The sequence below is a fragment of the Anthonomus grandis genome, chromosome 6 (genome assembly GCF_022605725.1).
Source record: "Anthonomus grandis grandis chromosome 6, icAntGran1.3, whole genome shotgun sequence".
Classification (NCBI taxonomy): Eukaryota; Metazoa; Arthropoda; class Insecta; order Coleoptera; family Curculionidae; genus Anthonomus; species Anthonomus grandis.
The window spans coordinates 21,548,054-21,573,212 of NC_065551.1; the positions used below are offsets into that span (position 1 = coordinate 21,548,054).

General features: G+C 31.4%; 1 protein-coding gene across 2 annotated transcripts in view; it reads left to right on the forward strand.

The window, feature by feature from the left end:
* The first annotated feature begins 9,157 nt into the window (after positions 1-9,157).
* LOC126737710 (ras association domain-containing protein 10-like) overlaps positions 9,158-25,159 on the forward strand; it is a 96,522-nt gene continuing 80,520 nt past the window's right edge. For both annotated transcript variants that reach the window (XM_050442708.1, XM_050442710.1), the window contains exon 1: positions 9,158-9,378. The gene's annotated coding sequence lies outside the window, so the exon portion shown is untranslated. The remainder of the gene's footprint in view (positions 9,379-25,159) is intronic.

Consider the following 25,159-nt stretch of genomic DNA (forward strand, 5'->3'; position numbering starts at 1 on the left):
TAAATTAACAACTAATTAAAAAAAAATATTTTTTGATTACCAAACTTTACGATAAAAACTTTTTATTTGTAAACAGTATCATTTATTTTTTGTATCAATTTCTGGCTTATTAGGAAACAGTATTTTTGTTTTATAGCTTATATAATTTCATGCAAAAGATCTATATTTATTACTGGTATTAAATGTAGATATAAATATAGGCATTAAAATTTCTAACTTTTTTCAAGCTATTATTTCAATTCTCTACTATTTATATTATTAAGAAATTGAATTTTGCTCATGTTGCTGTTATGTCTACCCACCAAAAAGATAATTAAAAAATACAATTTTTTTTCAGATTTCAGATTGACAGAGGATGTAGGCATTGAATTTTCTAATTCAACCAGAATAATATAAATATATTGACCTTTTTTCTAGTATTTGTTCAAGCCATACTATCAATCATATCCCAAAATGTTCGTTGACTGATGACGTGTGCAGCTATTCTATTTGTTGGTCTGAAATTGTATATCAAGTACAAAAATTCTTGAATACATTAAATTGTGGACCAGGTAGAATCTTGTTATTTTTTCTTTAACAAATGTTTGAACCGCCTTTCAATACCTCTGGCAAAGCTATATGTTTATAAAGTCAACTTTATATTTATTTTATGTTATAATTTTATGTATTTAGACTTCTCTAAAGGCATAACTTAGTAGGTTAACCCTCATCTGTAATTATTTTCTAGGCATGAAAAATCCATTTTAAGGAATCTATCTCAAGTAGTCAAATATGAATGTGTTGTGGTTTATGTCTTCAAAGTTTCTTCGTCCAGCCTACTGCAAGGTATTTATTATGTGCATATGTTTAACAATTTATCCATATCAAATATGGGGAATGCGCACAGTTAATTTCTCACTTGTGCAGATGACCTTAAAATGAATTACCAGATCTCATCTTTTTAAGATAGAGAACACAAAGTCATATTAAGAGATTGCACTTTCTATATTGTGTAGATTATGTTATAAATGAACCAGTCTCATGGAAGCTTTAATCTGCAAACTTTCTTACTTAAGTTTTGGAATTGCTCTGGGAGTACCTTCAAAACACTGTTTTTTTAAAACTTCACCAGAGTAAGTTAATTTTTATTGTTAAAAAGTTAATATAGTGTAAATAAATTATTTTTTTAATTAATTTTTGTGATCCTCTCTACAAATGGTCATTGGGCTTTCTTTATTATTTCGTAGTAAAAATCATACTAAAATCACACAATACGCATCTGTAAGTAATTGTCTACCAATATCTTTAATTTAATAGAATATTACCGTTTAGTCAGATTCTTATTCTAAAACAAAATAATATTTATTCACTTGTATTTACGAATTTCTAAAGTTGATAAGAATATCATAACTAAGTAAACAAGGTGTCTCACAGGGCAGTGTGGATCTTTTCCGTTTTGTATATACACAGCAGATTTTTTCTTAATTTCTGAAACAGTTTAAAAGCCAGCAATGGTAACAACACATTAGTCTTCTTTAATAAAATCTCTTTGGCATGTAGGAACATGAACACTGATTTTCATATATTTCCATTGCTTATTGACTCATTCTTAATGAAAACGTAATTCAATTAATTTCGTTTGTTAAATTTGAAGAAACTATTTTAAAGGATTAGCGTTTTTCATTAACTTTAAATAGCATATCGTTAAACTTTATAGACAGTTGCAAGAATTTGGGTATTTACATCGATTTTCATCTAAGATTCTTAAGTCGTATATCTTTAGTTACAAAAGAAAGTTTTGGAAAACTTGAATTATTGTTTATATGTATAATGAAGCCTTTGATACACCAACTAAACTTGGTTTATGACTCTAGACTATTAGAAATATTTTATTTGAAATACAGTAATATTATTTAAATGCTTTGTTTAACTCAACATGATCATTTGTCTTTACAGAAAATTCTAAATGCATGCCTCAAGATTAATTATGGTGTTCATAAGTTTGATCATATTTTGCCGCATCTAAAAAAATTGGACTGACTTACTTTAAGAAAAAGATACTATATTTTGTGTTCGATATTTAAGTTCAAACAATCTCATTTCGTAGAGTGCACATGTCGGAAATTTAACACTTTTTCTGATTTCCATGCCGTGGGTTTGGCTGAGACTCGTCATGGTGATCGGTACTCTATACTAAGACGTAACAATTAATTTTCTTAAAGATCTTTTAGCTATTCAGCAACTGATGCATTCAATTCTCTGCTTTCTAGCATTACGAGAATTTCATCTTCATGTAATTTCCATAAAAAAAAATAAGGGATTTCTTACTATCTCTCCGTATCAGTTAATCGGTAGTGATAAAAGTGACGTATTGCCGAAGTAGAAATACGGCTTTTTTTTGCATAAACATGTGTCCTAAAATGCATCCTTTCAGAGCAATAGCCCGTGCAAATTGCTTGAAGAAAACATATTATTTGGAACACAAACTATAGCTATGCATTAAACCTTTTGACAATTTGCCAGTTCAAAAAAGTCTCAGATTTTTTAAGTTCCCTTGACATTTTTCTTCCCAAAAATGGTGTAAACTCAGATTTAAGCGAGCTTTACTAATGCTTACCTTTCGTTTACCAACGATTTTCTGGAGAGCGGTTAATTGTATCGAAAAAATGCAAAAGACAAAAATTTAAGACATTTTCATAACTAAGATGATCTTGCTAGATTCTTAAATTTATTATTTCAAACATAAGATATGGGCCATCAAAAGGACAAGCATCCCTAAATCCTTCCTTAAAATTGGATTTACACCATTTTTGTCACGGAAAATGAAAAGAGCACTCAAAAAACGGGAATTTGCAAATTTTCAGGACATTTGGCGGATAACTGTAGTCACGGTTCCAAATAATCGATTTTCGTCAAGCAATTTGCGCGGGCTGTAGCTTTGAGGGGGTGCATTTTAGCCAAAACCAAGTCTTATTTGGACTCCAACAATATGCTCTTAAAATATTTGCACCGAATTTTGTAACACACTGTATATGTGCTACCTAGAGCTCTCAAAATCCAAGTTTTTTGCAAAGAAATATTCATATCTTTGACTATATAAAGAGTGAAACGATGAAATTTGGCATGTCACCTCTTAATGCATTGAGTTAATATGATCCGTTAACAATTTTTTTTCGGACCCCTGAAGAAAGCGGCACCAGCTTCAAAAACTCGTAAAAGAATAGGTCAAATTCTATTCGCTCACGAGAACTCAAATTGAAAGCCTTTAAACGACTTTTTTCAGGACCTAAGGGTTAAGAGCTGTGAACTTTTTAGGCTACATTGGTATACAGAGTGAATAATTATAAGCGAATAAAAGTTTCTAAAAAAACATTCAACCAGCTTTTTTTAAAAATTTTTTTTAGTTCCTTGTTAATTACAGTAATTTTCGAAAAAAAAAACAAATAAAAAAAAGTTTCATTATTTATCTTTCAAATGCCATATAAATGAAACTCTTGAGAATTATTCAGAGCGAGCAATAACTAACTTTTCTCATGAAGGTCCGACCCAAAAAAATTTTTTCTTAAATTACTTTTTATTTAGGGTTTATATAGTTTGAGGTTAATATTTGAGTTACAGGTCACGTGACTTCACTAGATATCTTGCTAGTAAAAGGTAGTAACCTACGAGAAGGTTAAATGGGCGATAAATTCCTTCAAACCATTTAAATCTCCCGGAATGGATGGCATAATGCCAGTCATGCTACAGCGGGGTAGCGAACTGCTGCTGCCTGCACTATGTAAAATAATGCGGGCAAGTCTAGCCACGGCGCATATACCAGAGAGTTGGAGGGAAGCAAAAGTGGTATTTCTACCAAAGACGGGACGCGACTCCTATGCGAAACCTAAATCCTTCCGACCAATCTGCCTTACATCATTCCTCCTAAAAACAGAGGAAAAGCTCATAGAAAGGCATATCAGGGACAATGTATTACGGGTCAACTCTCTACATCGACACCAGTATGCCTACCAAACAGGTAAATCTTGTGAATCAGCGATTCACGAGATAACCCAGAGGGTCGAACAATCTCTGAACAACAAAGAGATCGCCCTAGGAGCTTTCTTAGATATTGAGGGAGCATTCGACAATACATCATATGACTCAATCAACCGTGCGATAGCAGCACGAGGAATACATCCCATGATTGGCGGCTGGATAACCCAAATGCTAAATCATAGGAAAGTAGCAGCAAATCTCAACAGCACAACGGTTAAGGCCAAAGTGTGCAGGGGAACACCGCAAGGGGGCGTACTGTCACCGCTGCTGTGGAACCTTGTATCGGACAGCTTGCTGATACGACTGGAGAGGCAGCTTATCCTTGCTATAGGATATGCTGACGATATAGTCATCCTTACACGAGGGGGTAGTCAGGCTCATGTATTCGAAAAAATGCAAAGAGCCCTGACTACTGTCGAGCACTGGTGTGAGGAAGAACAACTAAGGGTAAACCCCACAAAAACTACTCTGGTCTCCTTTACCAAAAGAAGGAAACTAGAGCCCATTAGAAACATAAAATTTTATGGAGAAAATCTGCGACTTGAAGACGAGGTCAAATATCTAGGTATAACCCTGGATAAAAAAGTCAGCTTCAAGAAACATGTAATCCAAGCTACAAATAAAGCCACGAAAACTCTTATGTACTGCAAGAGAATGTTCGGTAGATCATGGGGACTGTCACCAAAAATGGTACATTGGATGTACACGACAATGGTTAGACCCATCATTACATACGCAGCACCTATATGGTGGCATGCGGCAGAAAAGAGGACTGTAATACAGATACTCAACAAAACACAACGAATAGCATGTCTGGGCATAACAGGAGCGATGTCAACAACGCCGACTGCTGCCCTAGAGAACCTGATAGGACTAAGCCCGCTACACTTAGTGGTAAGGGCTGAAGCTATAACGGGGGCGAAAAGACTGCTGTCAAATGGCGCAACAATCCTATCGAAAGATGGGCACAATGCCCTATTTGACAAGATACAGGACCTTGGGCGCCTGGCCCTAAGAACAGACAGAACCAAGGTCACATACCTAGACAAACCTTTTATCATCAAAGAAAAAAGGGGACCACTGGACGCAGAAGCGAACAGGCTCAGGCAAAGAGGTTACTCAGTATGGCACACGGCAACCAAACGATCCAAGATCGGGGTAGCTGTGGGCATGGTGGAGGACGAACAACAGGGCAGACAACTTATGCTAAACCTGGGCCTCGAAACAACAAATTTACAGGCAAGCATAATAGGAATTCAAACCTGTGTCCAACTGATAAGAGAAGGGCTGCCAAGAGGCAAAACCTTCGCAATTTTCACAGGAGACCAGGCTGCGACACTTGCACTACAACAGTTCGAGACTAAGTCAAGGACTGTGCAAAGCTGCTGGGAGGATCTCAGGAACCTCGCCGAAGCGCAAAATAGGCCAGAGATAATCCTAGCAGAGAATATGGGCAACAATAAGGCTGCAAGAAGGGCTATCCAACTTGCAACCCAGGGAGCCAGCAACAGCCTGGTAGGCCCTGAACCAACATGTTATGTCAGCGATAAGACCTGGAAGGGGGAAATCGGCAACTGGGTAACAAACCAGAACAAATTCTACTGGGAGCAGCTGCCAAAGATGGAACAATCCAAACAACTTATAGGCAGCACACCCTTCAAGAAGGGTGAGAACATACTGGGCCTCTCCAGACAACAACTGCGAAAGGTCGCAGGGCTACTTACAGGCCATGCACCCAGCAGGAAACACCTGCATACGCTAGGGAAATCAGTTACCTCGCTATGTAGAGGATGCAATGAGGAGGACGAAACAACTCTTCACATACTGTGCTTCTGTGAAGCATTTAATCAAACCAGGGCAACATTCCTGGGGGAAGAGAAACCCGCACCAGAGGGTATAAGAAATCTACCACTGGGCACAATCCTGGTCTTCCTTGAAGCTACTTGAACCTGTGGGACTAAACATATGGGACACAATAGGACTGCTTCTTAGCAGACCGCAGTGTAGGGAGCCACAAGGCACCACCCAGCGGTGGAGTTTTAGTGGGTATAGGACGAAACAGACTCGACACTGAGTCCCACACTACTGGGGGCGGCGCCGCGTAACCAGTGTTCATAAAGAATTTCTCCACCGACCCAAAAAAAAAAAAAAAAAAAAAAAAAATATCTTGCTATTGGTCCGATTGGGTTTAAATTTGGTATTTATGGTTTATTTAAGATTGGTCACGTAACTAATTTAATTTTACTGCTAATAGCTCTAACTGATTGAGGCTTATGCAGCTTATAAAACTTTATTTTAAATTAATTTTAAAGATATTTTACTTTAAAGGTTATCTCTAAGAAAATGTTTACCACATAATTTACTAGAACCACTATATAAGCACATTATAATTCTTTGAAGCATCATACCTCAAGAACTGATCATCTCTTTTGTTCGCTTATAAACTTTGGTCTTTTAGCTAATCACACCTAACTATATGTGATGTTTTTTTGTAGTTTTTTTGAGAAGTCCTTTAAGGTTTTCTTTGAAAGGACCTAAACGTTCCAAACTGGCTCCCAAAAAAGTAAAGGAGCAAAATGACTAGACTTGTTTTATACACATATTACCCACATAGTAATAAACTTAAGTTATTGCATTAACCTACTTTTTATAAATGATGTATTAGGGTAATTATACGAGTAGCTCCAGTTGGATACCGCCACCCCATTCGTCTTCTTGTATTTAGAACATTGAAAGGCTAGAATCAGTAAGCAACGTTGTTTGAGTTTAACAAGTGCTTAGAAGCAAGAAGGGCTCTTTGTTTACAAAAATATTTGCTGATTCTCTGTTGTCAAGATTACATATATTTCCGAAAAAGGAAATTCTCAGCTGTATATTATCACATAATTTAAACTATTTGTATTGAATTTTGATTTAAAAGTAGAAAGTAGAAATAAAAATAACTTAATCTAAGAGTAAATATAACATTTTTAAACCAAAAACTTTTGCTTAGGCTTTGTGTTTTGTAAGGTACATGTACTGAATGTACATTCGGTAATTGTGAGGTTCTATGTCTTTTCTTTTATTTCTGGTTGAATAAGAAAAAAGGTCGCATTTAAAAAACTTGTAGTAAAAACTTGTAGCACAGCATGGGAAAAAGGCGACTCAAGTCGAACTTTTCACAGGTAAATACCGATTCTTACGTAATATGACTTTATGGGGGAATCGTCTTCATAAACGTAGAATAGTAGATCTTAGAAATAAGCCTAAATAAGAACTTGACCGTGAATATGTAAAATACGAGTATAAGTGAAATAAGAATATATTTTTAAATCTAAATTCTTTTTTGAAAATACTTAACTATTTTATACACGGTTTTACTAACAGGATTTATTTTACATTTAGTTGTTTTTTTGGCAGGAAAATAGCATAATACCTAAGTATCTATCTATAGTTATTACGCATTTTTAAGAAAGAAGTTATGTAGATCTGTTTCCAATATAGCAATATTATCCCTTTAAACAAATCAACACCCTATGTATATTTTCTGATATGATATAAAATAAATGATGTAAAACTGGTATTTGAATAATAATGTTAAATGCTAAAAATTTGTGTCTTAAAACATGAATTATTAAGAAATCTATGAAATAATTAATTTACATAAAAAATGTTTTTAAATAGGTAGGCAGAACTTATAAAAAAAATGCCTAAATAGTTCATCAGCGGTAATATTACTTATATTTATAGCATCCTCTATTATCAATAAATATTTATCATGATAATATTTTTTTACGACGTCACTAGTAGTGATTTCTCGTGCCAGTCGCAACAATAATGGGATCAAGCGGCGTTGGCATGTTTTTCTTAAAAAACATTATCTACATTTATTTAACGTTAAATTTTGATAAAGATTTTGATAAACTTTAATAAAGACTATCTTATCATAGTTTATTTACAAAAAAATATTTTTTAATAAAGAAGAACATAGTATTGATAGACGCCAAAATAAGTGGTAATCTTATGATATTATGAAGTGTTTTTTTGCAATTTCTATACATAAGCATTTAGCTTTATTGCACAATAATGTTGCAAACACATAAACTGCCCGTAGTTCTGTGGTATGCCACTTTTAGCTTTTCAATGTTCTAAGGCTTTATACTATTTTCTGTATAAATAAATAAATCCTATTATAAATATAATAATAATTCACAGCTTGCACTGAAGAATCTTTAATTTTCAAAGAAAAAGCTATGAACGCGCTATAGCAAATATCGAGGTCTACTATGTATAGTTTATTGGCCGTTGAATATGAATTTGCACACCACTGACCCAAAAGTTTATTGAACAAACCAAAATTAAATTCGGCATGACCCTCGAAATCATCTAATCTGAATCTGATCTGAAAATATTGGAAAAGGTGATCTGTGAAAAAATATTTTTTTAATCCGGTAATAATCAATTAATCACAAAATAAATAATTAATTAAAGATCAGATTGTTAGCAAAAATTACCATAGTATTACTAGTTCTTTGGACTATGGTACACAGAATTATTTTTTTTTAGAAATTTCCTAAATTATTATTTGTGCTAAATTATTTTTATTAAGAAAGATAATATAACATTGGGTCAAAAAAAATGTGTTTTTAAGTAGAAGTCCATTCTTGAAGTGGAGTGGCTATAATAAAGCAGGTTAGAAAGGGCGAGAAATTTTTTTCTCCACAAATAAAAATTCCAGTCATTTACATGTAAACATTAAAGCTACGTAATGTGTGAGTCTGAAGTGAACTCATCGAAATGCATTACTCTTAATTGAAAGACTGGCATTTTCGTTTGTGGAAAAAAGTCTTATCGCTCTTTCTAACCCGCTAATTTCAATGTGTATTTGGAGGTATGTTTTCCAAAAAACCTGTACCGCAGCATTTTAAGCTCGTGCCGGTCGTAAAAGGTACAAAACTCTTAAGCGTCCCTAAGCTGTTAATGCAATAAAAATGTATCAGTCTATAAATATGAAAAAAAGCAAAATATTAGGACAGCAACAAAACGCAGTAAGAAGCAATAAAAACTACACAGTGCGTCGATCGCTTTAATGCACAACACGTTACGCTCAACATAGTGGGGGTGCACGACGGCTACTTCTTTGAATGAAAAAGCGTCCGCGTTGTCGGTACTTTAGTACTTCAGCGAGACTAAGCGGCTTTGGGCGTGAGAACGTGTTTTTTTTCGCGGGCGCTTGAATATCGCGTTTCGTTTTGTGTCATATGTAACGACATTTTTTTCACGTAAATTTTATTTTGGTTTTGTTAGTTTGGGAACTCTTGATTGGATAGAAACCCTGGTTTATATGGACATAGTATCTTTTGGGAATTTTAGGTTTAATTATTGGTAAGACTATTTTTTTTAGGTTAAATTAGTAGTGAAAAATTGCTTTACACGTTTCCAGTTGAGTTTCCAAAGTTCCCAAGCATTTTTTTTGTCTTTTTATATTGGTTTTCAATTACCAGTTTATTTTAAAATCAATTGTCGCCAAGTTATAATATGTAAAAAATACTTTTTTTTTCTATATGATCTTCTTAGTTTAAAATTTTTGAGCTATTATATCCGTTTCGTAATATATTAATTTTATCTAAAATTGATTAAAAAAATCGAAATATATACTAGTACCTGTTTTATAAGTTCAGATTAGCAGATTCTTATTGCCGTATTTTAAGAAAAAAAAATTATGATATTTTCAATTTGAAATAGAATATATTAAACAAGATGATAATTTAGCCTTTTTAAGACATTCATTAAAAAGACATGTAAATTTCTTAGAAGTATTTATTAATTTGCCAAAACTAACTTATTCATCGTAAATATTCTAGGAGTAGTATAAATACAATTTTATGCATCCTATTTAGGGCAAGGACTCTACTGGAAAAAATTCGCTAGCGCTCTTGAAAAAAAATATTCAGAAAAAAGCAAGAACTCGTCTACTAAGACTTATTGCAGTAATTGCCATAACCTTAACTTTTTTTAACCCCTCTGATAGGCTAAAACTTAACCCTACTTATATTTTTTAAATAGTATACTGCTACTGGTGGCACCTTGTTAGCAAGCTCTTTAAAAAAGGAAATTGACGATCTAGTTTTTTTTTAATAAATTAGCTCTTGCCTTTAAATTGAAAAGACCTTTTAAGAGGTATGAAAATTAAAAATAAAATATCCTGGTGCTAAATGTAGATTTTGTTTATTTTGATAAAATAGCCAATCGCTTAAAAATCACCTGAGTCATCCCATAAGGCGTCCTCTTGTGCCACCTTGGAAGAATGATAGTTTAAAATGTAAGTTTAATAGGTATTTATGTATTAAGTATATAAAATTAATTTTTTTTTATGAATGTGAAACTTTACAACTCCCATGAATTTATCACTTATTTAAATAAAACAATACTACTAGTTTTCTTTAATAAAATATAAAGCACCTTTTTTAATAAAATATGATGAGATACTCTATAAAGAGTATATTATCTTCAAAGTTAAATGAAAGTAGATAATGTATATTAGGGAAAAAAGCAATAACATAGCAATGCCGTTCGATCGCATTGTCGATTCTACTGACACATGGAATCTTTACCAGTAACGTCGTCACAAAATTTTTACATGACAAATTTCTTAATAGATTATGCTTTAGATATTATAAATTAATTAACAATATTACTACTGTTTATGAACTCTTTATTAGAGTAAAGGTTCATCTTCATTAGAGTAGAAGCACCGATCTAATAAAAAGCATTTTTGTGAATAATACATATTTTACAATTATTATAGATTTCTTAATAATTCATGTTTAAAGACACAAATTTTTAATAATTTTATAAGCAATTTTTTTAACAAGATAAAAAAAAACATAAAATCCGTCCTGTTAATAAAACCCTGGACAAAACTCCAGTTTTTTTTCTTTATAGGCTATTAAAAGATATGTATTTTCAACAAATATTTGAATTTATGAAGATTCTTCTATTATATGTAACGCTTATAATGACGGTTCTCCCTTGATATGATATTATGACGGTATCAGTATTTACTTATGAACAGATCAGCTTGAATTGCCTTTTTTTTCGAATAAAAATGTTTGCTCTTAAAATACGATATATCTATTTCAGTTTTTTTTTCCTAATCCGAAAATTAAACATAGAAAAGTTAAATTAAGCCTGTTACATATGTATATAGCTGAAAATTTCCCCTGTTGAAAATATGTGTAAACTTGACAACAGTGAATCGGTAAATATTATGAACAAAACTCCTCCTTGCTCCTGAGCAGATGTTGAAGTCAAAAAAGTTCTTATTAACGAATTCTAGTCTTTCAATAATTTAAGTTTCTGGTATTGTTAATTTAAAGGAAGATGAAAAGTAATATGTACATTTTTCGTAAAAAATAAAATTTATTGCCTAAGCAACTGTTCAAAGTAAAAACCATTTACCTTTTGACACAGCTAAAGTGATTAGCTTTGTCAAAAAGCTGCTTAAGATAAAATTCTGTTTATAAACATTTGGCGTAAATAATTAAATTTTGTTTCTAATCATCTGTTTTAGTTCTTTCATATTCCTGTATCTTGTAGCATAAATTTTGTCTTTAAGGTAACCCTATAGTTAATTGTCCCTCTCCGTCTAATCCATCGATCATGTAAAAAATTATTAACAAATTGTCGTACATTAGCAGTATAATGAGAAGAAGGAATCTTTAGTCAAAATTTCCATTTTCAGAAAAAATTAGTCGTGTTAATTTTGGTCTATCTATGTCACCAGTTAAATTGTTTTACAAAAATGTTGGGCCAATAAGTCGCTCTCTAATAATTCAAGCCCACACATTAGTTTTTGCTTGATGTTGCGATCTTATCTATCTTTTTTTGGCATAGTAACTACAATTTTTGACACCTTACCTGACAAAAAAAGCTATGCGATAAATATTTACAAAGATCACTTCATAATATTTTGGCTTAAACTTTAAAACGGCAGTAGCACTTGTCTACATAGGGAAAAGTGGTCGACACCCAGTTTAAATATAAATTAAAAAGATAAACTAAAAAATAAATATAAATCAAATAATATATTATGGAAATATATTTTATTGTATTATTGTAGGAATATGTTTAAAACTTCTTTATAATTTTTTAAAGAATTATTCATTAATTTCATATATATTGCAATTTGCAAATTTTAATTTTCTCTCACTTTAAAGTCAATATTAGTTTAAGCCTTGTTACCTATAATTTATATCATGTGCTTTCCATCTACAAGACAATGATTCAAGCCCATTTCTTTTAAAAAGGTACATAGAGCATCTGTTAAAATGAATTATGAATGTAACAACCTTAACCATTTAAGTTATGCATGATCTTAATATAAAATATATCATTATAGGAGCCAAATAAAACACACTTCCTCCACTTGAATTAATCTATGCTCTACATGTTTTGAATATAAATATTATCATCCTCAGGGCCTGAAAATTAGAGGCTATAAACATTATTGTCGAAACTATAAGTTAGAACTGGTTAATCTTAAGGTCCAAACGGCATATTTTATATAAAAAATGGCATAAAAAACCGTTGAAAATTTAGTTAACTTAAATTTGTCTTAAAAGTACCTTAATTAATGACAATTTTTAGTTTAACGGTCTACTTAAAAATAATTTTCTACAAAATTCTTAGATGATATTTTGGATTTTAAGTTTAATTATTAGTAAGACTATTTTATTCAGGGTATATTACTACCGAGAAATATTTTCTTACAGTTTTTTATTATTTTATATTTTTATAAAGCACTTTCTATTTTTTTTTAACTAATGATGCTATATCTGATATAAGATAGGTATTTAGACTAGCATTAAAATACTCATTCAATAAGTATAATAAGTTTTTCAGAAGCAGTCAGGAAAAAATCTAATTTATCATAACTACTATGAATAATCTTTGAAGATTATAAGGATAACTTCATTTAAGCATCATAAATATTTTTGTTATTATTCTTATTATCATATAATTATTAAAAGTATTTTTTTTAAATTTTAACCTTAAAATTTACCCATTTAATTTTATTGGAGTATCCATATAACGTTTAATATATTTATAGAATTTATTTTTCTGAATATTACCGTAGATAGTTTTAAATAGAACCAGTCATTGAAATGGGAGTTTTAGGGTCATTTTGTTAAAAGACAATGAAATTTTTCTAAGCTTGATATTCCTAGAAAATGTAGGTTTGCCCTTTAATTAAAATATTCTTAAAAATATGATAACTATTTTATAATACTTTCATTTTTCAAAATTCTGGCGTGAATATTTTTTTTTGTTAATTAATAAAATTTTTAATTTTACACATTATCTTATCAACATTATTATATAAAAAACAAAACTGAAATACTGAGAGTTTTTTCTATTTTTAGTAAATTGTTTTCTTTGTATTATTAAATTTATTATATAATATTTGTATAAAAGAAAATATTTATTTAGAACTAATTTTTAATATTCTAGTTGTACATAAAAATTTTTCTAAGCTTACATTTAAAATTAAAGGAATATTGTACAAAGCGACAAAAAAAAAATTCTGTTAGGAACAAATTTTGTATCTATTCTATTTTTCTTTTGACTCTCGCAATTTAGAGCCCAAATTGAGTTAAACTTAGTTACTAATAATGTTTCTCTTAAGCTTTCCATCAACAAGACAATGTACAAAATTACAAAGAAAATCTGTAATTTTAATTTCCAATTTAAAGTTTCTAACAAGTAATAAAATATGAAAATAATAGCTATAACCATTTAACTTATGTTTTATTATACTAAAACTTATACATATTAACCCTTTGGGACCTAATTTTATTTTTAATGATTTTAAGGATGTTTTTGCTAGTTATGGTATTTTAAGAGATCATTTGACAATATATACTAGTTAAAATAAAAAATATATATACAGGGAGAGCAAAAAATTATGGGACAAATATATCCCAGCGGGATTTTTAGGTGGGTTATAAATATCCCTAGGGACCAAAAAAACACATTTTTGTATTTCAAAATTTTTATTTTTTTTATTCACAAAAAGACAACCCGCAAAGGTAAGTATTTTAGGACGAATGATAAAGCGCAAAACAATGCTTGCACAACCCTACATCGCACATTGCACAAATAGTAGTGGTTTTACGTTCTTTTTTCTGAAGAGCGCAACGAGCACAAGATGTGCGCCGTTTCGATGTTTCTATTGGAAGGTGATCACCCACGTTTTTCATTACTTTTGATCTCTTTGATGGCCTTCCACAACTGCTTCTTCGAAGTTTGACTGAAGTTTGCTGTTGTCCTTCTTCGATTAGGTCCTCTAATAAGGTAAATAAAAATTCCAGTAAGGGTATCTTGTTTTGGGTACGACGTAAGTCATTATATATTACCCAGCTGTTAACAACAGCATGCATCAAATGTCGATAAAATACTTTTTTCTACCATTTGCATGATTTTCTGCCAAAGTCATATACACCACTCATCTGATGATCAGCCAGATCCACACCACCCATGATTTCATTGTAGTATGCAATAGCAGTGGGACATGGTACGTCAACTATCTGCCCAGTCTTGTCTTTTCTCTTCACACAGGTCACATCATGGGTATGGCAGTTACTCAAAAGAATAACCTGCTTTGTATCTTGCCATTTGATCGCAATAGATATTGATTGATAAAAAGTCGCATTCACCCCTAGACATTTTTCGTTTTTCGAAGAATTTTTTTGGCATGTCTTTTCTTGTAATAATGGTTGTTTCCACAGCTGGGTATTGGAGGGAATCCATCAAACGGACTGATGTAAAAAATCGATCAAAGGCCAGAACTACGTTTGGATTTTGTATAGTTTCACATAATTTTTTTACATCAGTTTCGCCCAAAGTTTCGCTCCTTTTAACGTCGTCCTTGGCGCAATGTAGATTTGCATCGTATGTATATCCTGTTTTGGCATCACATCTAGACCATAATTTTATGCCTCTTTTCATAGGTTTTTGTGGCATATATTGTTTCAGTGAAGATCTTCCTTTGAAGCCCACCATGCTTTCGTCAATACTTTGACTTGTACTGTCGGATCGATATTTCTAAAACGTATATTTGAAGCAAGATAGAAGCTCTTGTACATAGTAAATCTTACTGGCCTCTTCTGGCTTGACTGGATTATTGAAATAAACCTTGGATAGTAAAAACAAACACCTGTTTTTGGATATGCCTAATTTGATGGCCTTGTTTCCCAAAGATGGATGCGATGACCAGCAATGGCGAAGTTTTGGCACCTTATTGAACCACATAACTAATGTGCAGCCAATAGTAATCATAACCTCCCCTGCATCAGTGAAAGTCGCCTGCTTTTTTTTATTTTCTTTGTAAATTTTGATTCGCTGGTTTGTAGACTCAGCAATAAAAGTAAATAAACTTTGAGGACAAATTTTAGTGAATATGTCCAGCGGGGAGGCATTTGCAGTAATTGAAGGATGTATGATACATTTACTTTCATTTGGAATGCTAAGTCTTGGGACAAAGGTATTTGTAGGTAATGACCAAATTATATTACCAGTTGTAACAGGAGTTTCAGCCTCTTGATCTGAATTTTCAGCAGAAATAACGCCGTCGTTGGGTTGGGTTAGGTTCTCGTCTAAATTATCAGCAAGATCATGAAGCGCTGCCCTAGTCAACTTCTTTCTTGACATACTGTAAAATACTATTGGGATATAAATCACTCTATTAGAAAACCCTTTAGGACACATATATCCCATAGCCAAATATCACATTCAAAATGCAAAAACCAAAACAAAAAAAACCTTAAAATACTTTGCTATTATATATGCTGAACTTACCTAAACAGATTGTTTCAAAAACCACACAAAAACTATCAAATTTGTAAAAAAAACAGTGTCAAAAACCAACAACGTGCTCGCTTTTCGGCGCTTACAATCAGAATGACCTCCAAAAAGCGTGTCGCTGTCTGTCGAAAAATTGTTAAAACCTTAAAATACCCGCTAATGACAATTTCCATTAAAAACGGGACAGATAGCGCCCAGCAGATGTTATAAAATGTATGTTGGGATTTATTTGTCCCATTGGGGCTGAAAGGGTTAACAAAATATAAACATATAGTCAGTTCTGGCTCCTAGTTGGGCAAAAACCTTTATAACCTCTATCATTTTTGATTTCTAAGGATAAGCATCGATAATGTTCAAAACTGTTGCACATAGCAACTAATCAGTTATCATATTTATGGACGAAGGAAGATTTGTATTTATTCCCACAATTTCAGTGTAGATGAGAAAGACACCACTCGAGATGTAGAAGAAACTTCAATTTCTACTTTATATATTCAACTATATTAACAAAAACCATTTTCATATGTTTTTCTACCGTATAAACCCTCTTATTTAGAGCCTGTTTAAGTTACCCTGTTACCTGTCTGTTGATATAACTAGATACCAGACTATTTAAATATTTTGTTAGAGACGCTTATTTTGACCTCTGCCACGTCGGATGACTAATCCCAACATGAACATTACCAAGAACATGCCTACACGCTCTTAAGATAAGTAAATTTATACGAACTGGTATATAGTTTAACTTTTCTTTTAAGCAGCAGACAACGCAACGGTGAGCAAATCCGTCTGTCTTGATGCTATCTGAATCAAATTGTTTTTTTTTTTTATACTTGACAGGTTAATGGATAGTTTCTTGGTGCAAAAAACTATACAAAAACGTGTTAGAGAAAGAAAATTTATTGGGATTTAAAAAATGCTACAACTAGGTGATGTTGGTCCAAAAATTCTTTAAAATGACCAAATATGGAGCCTTTTTGTTATTATTATTATTATTAATATGATTTCGCATAGAAAAATGTTAAAGTTATAAAGAAAACAAACAACAAACTCCATAATAAATAAGTCTTGTTAATCTGTATATCCTATTCACAAATGTATGTAACTAGATCCATTTTAATGACTCAATACAAATAAGTTATTTAATTCTTACTGGTAACATATCTGCTTTATCTGGTTATAGGAATAATAACTGTCAACCCAATAAATCTTTGTAGAAAATTTATGATTTTGCTGTCATAAAATGTGTTTACCTTTAGCCAGGTATGTTATATAATATTTTGCAGCTGTTGTTTACCAAGTGATGCCAGATATTCTCCTATTTACTGATAAGCTTTAAAATTATGAATTAGAAAAATCATAATGAAAGAGGTGTAGACATAGATGGTTGTCTCCCTTTGGGTAACTATTATAAAATTTGTTAATATACTTTAGTAAAAAGAAGGTTGTTACCCAAAATAGAAATAAAAGATGTTTTACTAAATATGATATATAATAAATATTCTTCCAATAATCCTATTTAAATTCAAACAAATTTGAATATTGATGTTAATATGGCTTGATAAAGTACTAGTTTAATAACTTAAATAAAAATATTACGAAATTCCACACAAAAGAGTATAAAGCTCAAAATAGCCAGTCCTATACTATAAGAGTAAAACAAATATTAGAGTAAAGCGGCATAAAATTGACAATTATACTACAAAATAATTATAGTATATCCTAATTTAAACACATAAATGCATTTAAATAAAATACTAGCAAAAAGATTACATTGTTAACCTTAATTTAATAAAAAAGCCTTGGTAGAGCGTCTAAATACCAAGCTGGTGTTACTTTATTATGGATAATGGTTAATGACTAAAAAGCTTCAACATTGTCTACTACTGACTTTTTTATTTGTTCAAGCCTAGAGATACGCAATTCAACATAGGAGGAATGCCAAGCATTATAACCTGCATCCATTCTAGTAAATTTATTGTTATGTTCTAAATAAGGCTGGCTGTTTCTGAAAGAAAAATACAGCACAAAGTAAGAATTTTGTGTGTAAAAAATAAGAAACGAGAAGTCTTTCGAGAACCAACACTAAATAAACATCTAATGGCTCTGTTTTATAAAATAACAACCTTATTTAAGAGGTAATGGGAATACACACTTCAAAAACAAATTCCATAGCGAAGATAGGACTTAATTTAAAAAAAATAGTCTTTAGTAACTGAAATGTTTAAATTATTGTCCACAGTGACGCAAAGAGGACATTAGCCAAAAGAAAAATATGCAATAAATATTTTTCTTATTTAAAAATGTTAATCCAGAATCAATATATAATCCAGAGATATAAACAATTTGTATACATTAAGAGACGACAATAGATATTTTCTTAAAAATACAATAATTAAAGGCACATTTAATGTATTTTATATTTGTCTTAGAAATATTAAGGCATAACTTATTAGCATCTCATCACCTTTTTATCTTACTTTGTATAAATGTCTCTCAATGTTGAGCCTCAAAGTGTCCAGAGTTTTTATTTTGTCAAACATCGTAAAATGGACATATATTAAATTATGGACAAACCATAATCATGGATTAGGAATAAGAGAGATTCCAACCTTGGGGTACACCTATGCTAGTTTTTATTTCGTTGGAGCTTGGGCCCTCAAAGTAACTAGTGACCAAATGTGACCGAAATCACCCCAAAATCCTTTCTCTGAATCTACATGCCTCGGATGCGAAATGTGAAACACGCTATGTGAATGGTACACTTTAAAGATGCTCTCTATGAACCCGACAAAGACGACCATGGCACCATTAAGAAGGAAAAATGTGGCTAATGTCCCCAGTTTTTGGTTGAGTGGCATTGAGAGAGTTCCTTGGGAGAGGGTGAAATATCTGGGTCTCGCCTTGGATAGGAAACTCACCTGGGAACCGCACGTCGAAACACAAGACAACTATTTATTTGATCCTGGGGCCTGAGCCCCAAAATGACGGTTTGGATATAGTGGTGTGATCCTTTTTGTGTAGGGCTGTGGTATGGTGGAATAAAACCGAGTAGAAGACAGCCATATCGAAACTCGCATGTTTATGCGGGGCCTTAAAATCAGTCCCAATGCTGGGCATGAAGGCTCTTTTAAACCTAACCGCGCAATATGGCTATATAAGAGGAGGCATTCACGAGGATAATTTTCATCTACAAGAAAAAAATCTGAAGGCAGGCAACCTTACTGGTCTATCTTATCTGTCAATTCTAATTGTAATCTGGTATATACTTCATAGGTTTGTTCTCACTGCAAGTTTCAACTTTGAAACTGTTTCCTAACCATGCTTGATGCGCATACGTAAAATATGTCAACTTCCGATTAACATGAAACACGCGTTGAGTGGAGTTCAATTTAAAAGCAGAAGAACAAGAAAAATAACCTCATTTTTATATTAGATATAATAAAAAAATATAAAAATACTCGGAAGATTAAATTCCCATAGGGTCTCGCCTATTGTTTATAGTATTCTCTAGCTTCAAATCGCTCAGAAATATTGTTTGTTACTTCAGGGCTTACTCTAAAACGGTCGAGAAATTATATTTTATTATATTGGGACATTGTTTTATCTATATAGTTTTGTATTGAAAAGTTAGTAGGGGAAGTCTTTTCTCCACAAATAAAATGCCAATCCTCTAATTTCAGGAGTGATGCATTTCGGCAAGTGTTCTTGCCATCAGTGTATGTGTTAAGTAACTCAAATCTGATGATGGCAAGAACACTTGCCATCATCACTTTGCCGAAATGCATCACTCCTGAAATTAGAGGATTGGCATTTTATTTGTGGAGAAAAGACTTCCCCTACTAACTTTTCAATATTATATTGACTCCACTTCAGAATGGACTTTTTCCTTAATATAAATAGTTTTGATTTTTGGGCCTAATTGGTTCTTCTACTTGAATCTTCTAAGTCTGTGACTGAATTAGAACATTCTGATAATTTAGGTTCTTTCGGTGATCAAAGCAACTCATTTCCATTAATTTCAACATTTCCAACATTTTAAAATACAATTTCAAAACGAATATCACGGATTATACAAAACGACAAAACATAAACAATTATTTAGAGGTTATGTTCATATTAAGAAGATCTGCGTTGACTGGCTGGAGTTTTTTGACACTTTGCTCAAAATAAATTCGAAAACGATGACGATTAGAAATTTATTTAAGAACATCAAACCTTTAATTTGATGATCAGAAGTTTCTGTTCGAACGCATTTTACTCGACTGCGCATGTTTATTTGTCAAAAATTTGTTTCTTACTGCTGTAAAAACGAACCTATAATGTCTCAGGCGGGTGACGACATGGACCTGGTAAACTGTTTTAATAGAAAATACAAGATCCTCTTCCCTACAAGGGAAGAATGGTGCGCAAACTCAAGTTGATTCCGAAAGTGTGGTATACAGATGGATCAAACATGCTCCAAAGAGTTCACTCTGGAAGGAGACACACTCTGGAAATCCTATGCAAAGAAGGACATAGGATTAACATATTTCGGTTAGCCAATCAGTTCTTACGGCTATAAGCGGCTGTACATACAAGTCCAGATTACTATTGGAATGTCACAGCAGGCTCAATGACTTGGCGACTCGGAATCAAATCACTCTAGCCTGGGTACGAGGACATAAGGGGACTAAGATAGCAGACATCTACGCAAAAAAAAGGGACTGAAGAGAAATTTATTAAATTTAGCCCATCTTCTAAGTTTAACCAAAGGTTTTCCTTAAGAATATATCACAAAATAGACATCGTTCAGGATAGTGCAATATCGGGATGATACTGGTGGGTTGTTTTACTCCAGGAAGTTCTTGAGTTCGATGCTGGCATGGCGAATTGCTCTAAGACTGGACAGGAAAAGCCTATGGACGCTGGTAGGGGCGATCACAGACCACTACAGAATTGGCTTATCCGACACAAACATCTGTAGATTCTGCGGTGAGGAAGAGGAGTCGATGGAACATTTGATTGCAAATTGTGGAACACTGGGCCACAGGAGATACAGGATTCTAAACATATACGTGTGTAGAATCCTTAATGATCTTCACTTAGCGTATATACGCAATTACACATACATTACGCTATATACGCTAAATGAAGAGGTTTTGCTGACGCTCCCGCTGATTCAGTTCGTGAATGTTTTGAATAGATAGGAACAGGGGAAGCACAATATATCCACAAAGGTCGCAGTGCAAAAGCCCAGGGTGACACTACATTATATATTAATATAATTCACTTAAGATTCAAACTGAAGGAGGTGATAAATGAGGTAATTTCTAATAAGAAAACTATAACCTAAAATAATTCCTCACTTTTCTTAAATAATTTTAAGTTTTATGGCTTTTACATAAAAAAAGGTTTTAAAAGCTAAAATTTAATTCTTTTTTTGGGAATATTTTGATTGTTTTTTTTTTTAAATACAGTAGTTAAATTATTGAAAATTAATAAAAAAATAAACTTTCAAATTTTCTAAAAACTGTGGAATTTTTATAAAGATATTATAGTTAAAAGATCAATAGTACTGCCACTTAAATAAAAAAATAATGTATAAACAGTATATTTAGTGTAGGCTGTAGTTTAATTAATAAATTATTTAAAACAACAATAAATTCAGACTTGTAAAAATTGTAAAGAGATTATGCTCGTTTTCTGCATTAATCCTAATTAAGTAAATAAAATTAGATTTGAATATTATTTTAATCGGAATTAAAACAATTAAAGTAAAAGTATACTAAGAGATGACAAAAGCTTTTATTTAATCAGTTTTTAAATAAACCTATTATTCACTTTAGATCCACAAAAATAAAATTGCTTGTAAGACATTTTCTTAGACATATAATTAAATAAATTTATTAAAATCAATCAAAATCAAATACTTGTCCATTTTTGCCGTTCGTGTATCTTGCAATAAATAACTTTTTAGATATCCGAAAACCGGAAAAATATAATTCACTAGTCTATTATATAGAGACTAAATGATTTAATATTTAAGGTAAAATGAAAATCCTTCAGTCTCTCTTCACTTATTTATTAAATATTTAGTTACCTTAAAATTCCCTATATGTTTCGGACCTAGTGGTGCCCATCATTAATAAAAAATTAAAATTGAAAACAATAGTAATAAATAGAGGGTTTTTGATATGTAATTAAACCCTGGGGCGTGTGCCTGTTACCAATTTTAAACCTTTTACCCCCTGATGATGCACACCACTGTGTCCGAAACATGTAGGGAATTTTAAGCTAACTAAATATTTAATAAATAAGTGGAGGGAGACTGAAGGATTTTCATTTTACCTTAACCTACGACTCCACTGCAAGTATAGACTATTTCTTCACGATTTAATATTTACTCAAGAAAAAACAAAACTATATACATGCGTGGCATCCAATAATTTTTTTTATCGGGCCACAATAACAGTGACACAAAAAATTGTAAATTAACCATAAAAAAGCTACATTGAACTCCTAATTAATTAAATTATTTCTTATATACAAAACCAGACCTAGAATGCCAATAAGACGATATCGGATGATCAATGAGCAGTTCGCGCCGAGATTTTATCTTTTGATGATGCGTTGACAAGTTGGTGATTATCGCAATTCTTTTACTAACATCAGACTCCTGATTTACGTCAGTCACTAGCCTATCAATAAAGAGCACCGACGTAACTTAATGGAGATTTAGTTACGGTTAAATGGTTTTTCCTTGGTCCAACTACGCGTCAAGGTTACTAGCTTACAAGAAGTTATTTTTTGACGCCGTTACTTTTTTTTTTGCATCAATTTAGTGTTTTATACCATAAGCAATTAAAACACCACCTACTTTACATATTTATTTAAAAAATTTCCCAAGCAACTTTCCATTTGGTACAGAAGTTATGAGTCTATTGTCTTACGAAACTAATGGTGACAAAATGGTTGTGCGATTATAAAGATTACAATCGCTGTTCCTTTGTTTGGCGAACTTTTAATTTTATGACGGTTTCCTTTTGCACCATATTATTGTTTTGTTTTTTTTTTATTAAGTATCAGTTACGTAACAGCAAGTTTATCACGAAAAAAAAGATAATTTTTGGAAAATCATGTGTTTCTAGCCACTAGTCAAAAAAAATCTATAGGACCACATTTTCTGAATTAAAATATTTAATATCCAAATGGTACTTCAAGACACCTTAAAATTCAACAATATAAATTCTTGCATATCCGATAATACCTTAATAAGACTTAATTTACTTTATTAATTGTTTTATGAAAAAAGAATAAAAAAAAGAGTAAAAATTCAGAGTCATTCTTCGACAAAACGGTACGGTTACTCGCTGAGTCATAACCGTTTAAAGCAGTTTTAATGGCGAGCATCCGGCGCAGGCTGTTCCGGTAGAGAAAGTACTATGCTAACCACAAATGGTTTTCTCTGTCTGGGAAATAGTGTAAGTATACCATTTCTTATTAGATCGAAACCATATTGGGACCGTATAACGATTAATGTTTATAAAGGAAAATTAGTTAAATTATAATCAGTTGTTAATGCATGCAAAATTCCTTTTAGAGCAATTTGAGTTCCAAATATAGAAAATTTTTATGGCTAAAAGATGTGTTATCATTATAGCTATGAGAACATTTGATGATCTTAAATAGGTCATTAAGTTAACAGTAAAATTGTTTGAGTCGTGGTTCAAATTTCTGTCCTTCTTATCTTCTAAAGACTTATAAGTTTGCTTTTTCATCAGAATAATCATGATTGCCTCTTTTATTGCTGCTAACTTATAATTTCATTATAGGAAATTATTGTTGGGTTGTTTCCTTTCCACCTATCTTCCTATTTACAAGCTTCCTATCTAATTTTCTTAATATTATTAATAACTAAAGCTTTTAAAGTAATAGATAATTAGTAGATATAACTTTTACATTAATTATAAGAATATATTTTTTAATAATTTTTGTCATATGAATTAACCTAGATGTGATCTTCTTTATCTCTAAAGGAACATTATAAAAAAAATATAGGTATGAAATAAGTAACGAGGTGACATAGATTATTGTGTGTTAAAAATTTATTAAATCACAATAATATATTTACAATCAAAAAAAGATGAAAATGTTAGAAATAATCAAGAAAAAAGAGATAGATCAGTTGAATTCTTTAAAGTTAAATAAATATTTAAACACTGACAATAAAATGTTAAATATAGCCCTCAAAAAGAGCAACCTACATCTATAAGTTCAAAAAATGTGTAACGAACTTTCATATTTCACTAATAAGTACAAACCAATGTACTTGACATTTTTAAATGATGATTAACAAAATAGCAAAAGCAATTTAAAAATTAAATATCAAGGTTGTAAAAATGTACCTGTAGTAGGATCGAACTTAATTAAAAAACATATTATTGCACTTTTGTTACATCGTTTTGGACTATTCATGAAAAGTAGGACGAGATTCGTTATGTAATCAATAAAAAAAACAATAGAAGAATCGATAAGTACAACATTTTTTATTGTTAAGTTTAATTATCATATATTTGAACTATACTTACATGTATAAGATGCGTATTTACATATACAGGGTGATTCAGTTCAAACGTCAGAAATGTTTAATAATAAAGATACAGGGTGTTAAAATTAGGAATAATTATTTGTTTATTTATCATATCTTTTAAACTACCAGCTTAATTTTAATTAAATTTCGCATGCAGATTATTGTAGTAAATTGTCAATTATTGATAAGAAGTCAATTTTTAAAAAGATTGTCAGTGGCGTAACATACGGAGGGACTTGGTCCTTTTTTGTCTCAAATCTGCGAGGGGATAAAAATTTTTTTTGGAAGTCCACTGTTAGATTCTCCATTTAATTTGAAAAATAGTTTTGCCTCCAAAATTATGATTTGACGCACTGTTTTTAATATATCTTACTTTAATTTTTCAGAAATACGTACTAAAATGTCGGAAAAATTAAAAAAAAAAAATAAAATCAGCCTTTGAATTGTAAAAAAGTTGAATATAAAAAAAAACAAAAGTTACCTTAAGTCATTATTTTATTTGATAAGTTTAATTTAAGATTCAAGCCAAATTTATTTTTATTTTTTTTTATTTAGCATATTGCTACATACAAGTACAATAATATATATTATAATTTTTTAAAATATATTTACAATATCTTTTTAATTCTAGAACTATTAAATATAAAAAGTAAAAATAAAGGTAAGCGAATAAATAATAAAAGAGTAAAATTTAACGTTAAACTGTACAAATATGAAATTTAGATATAC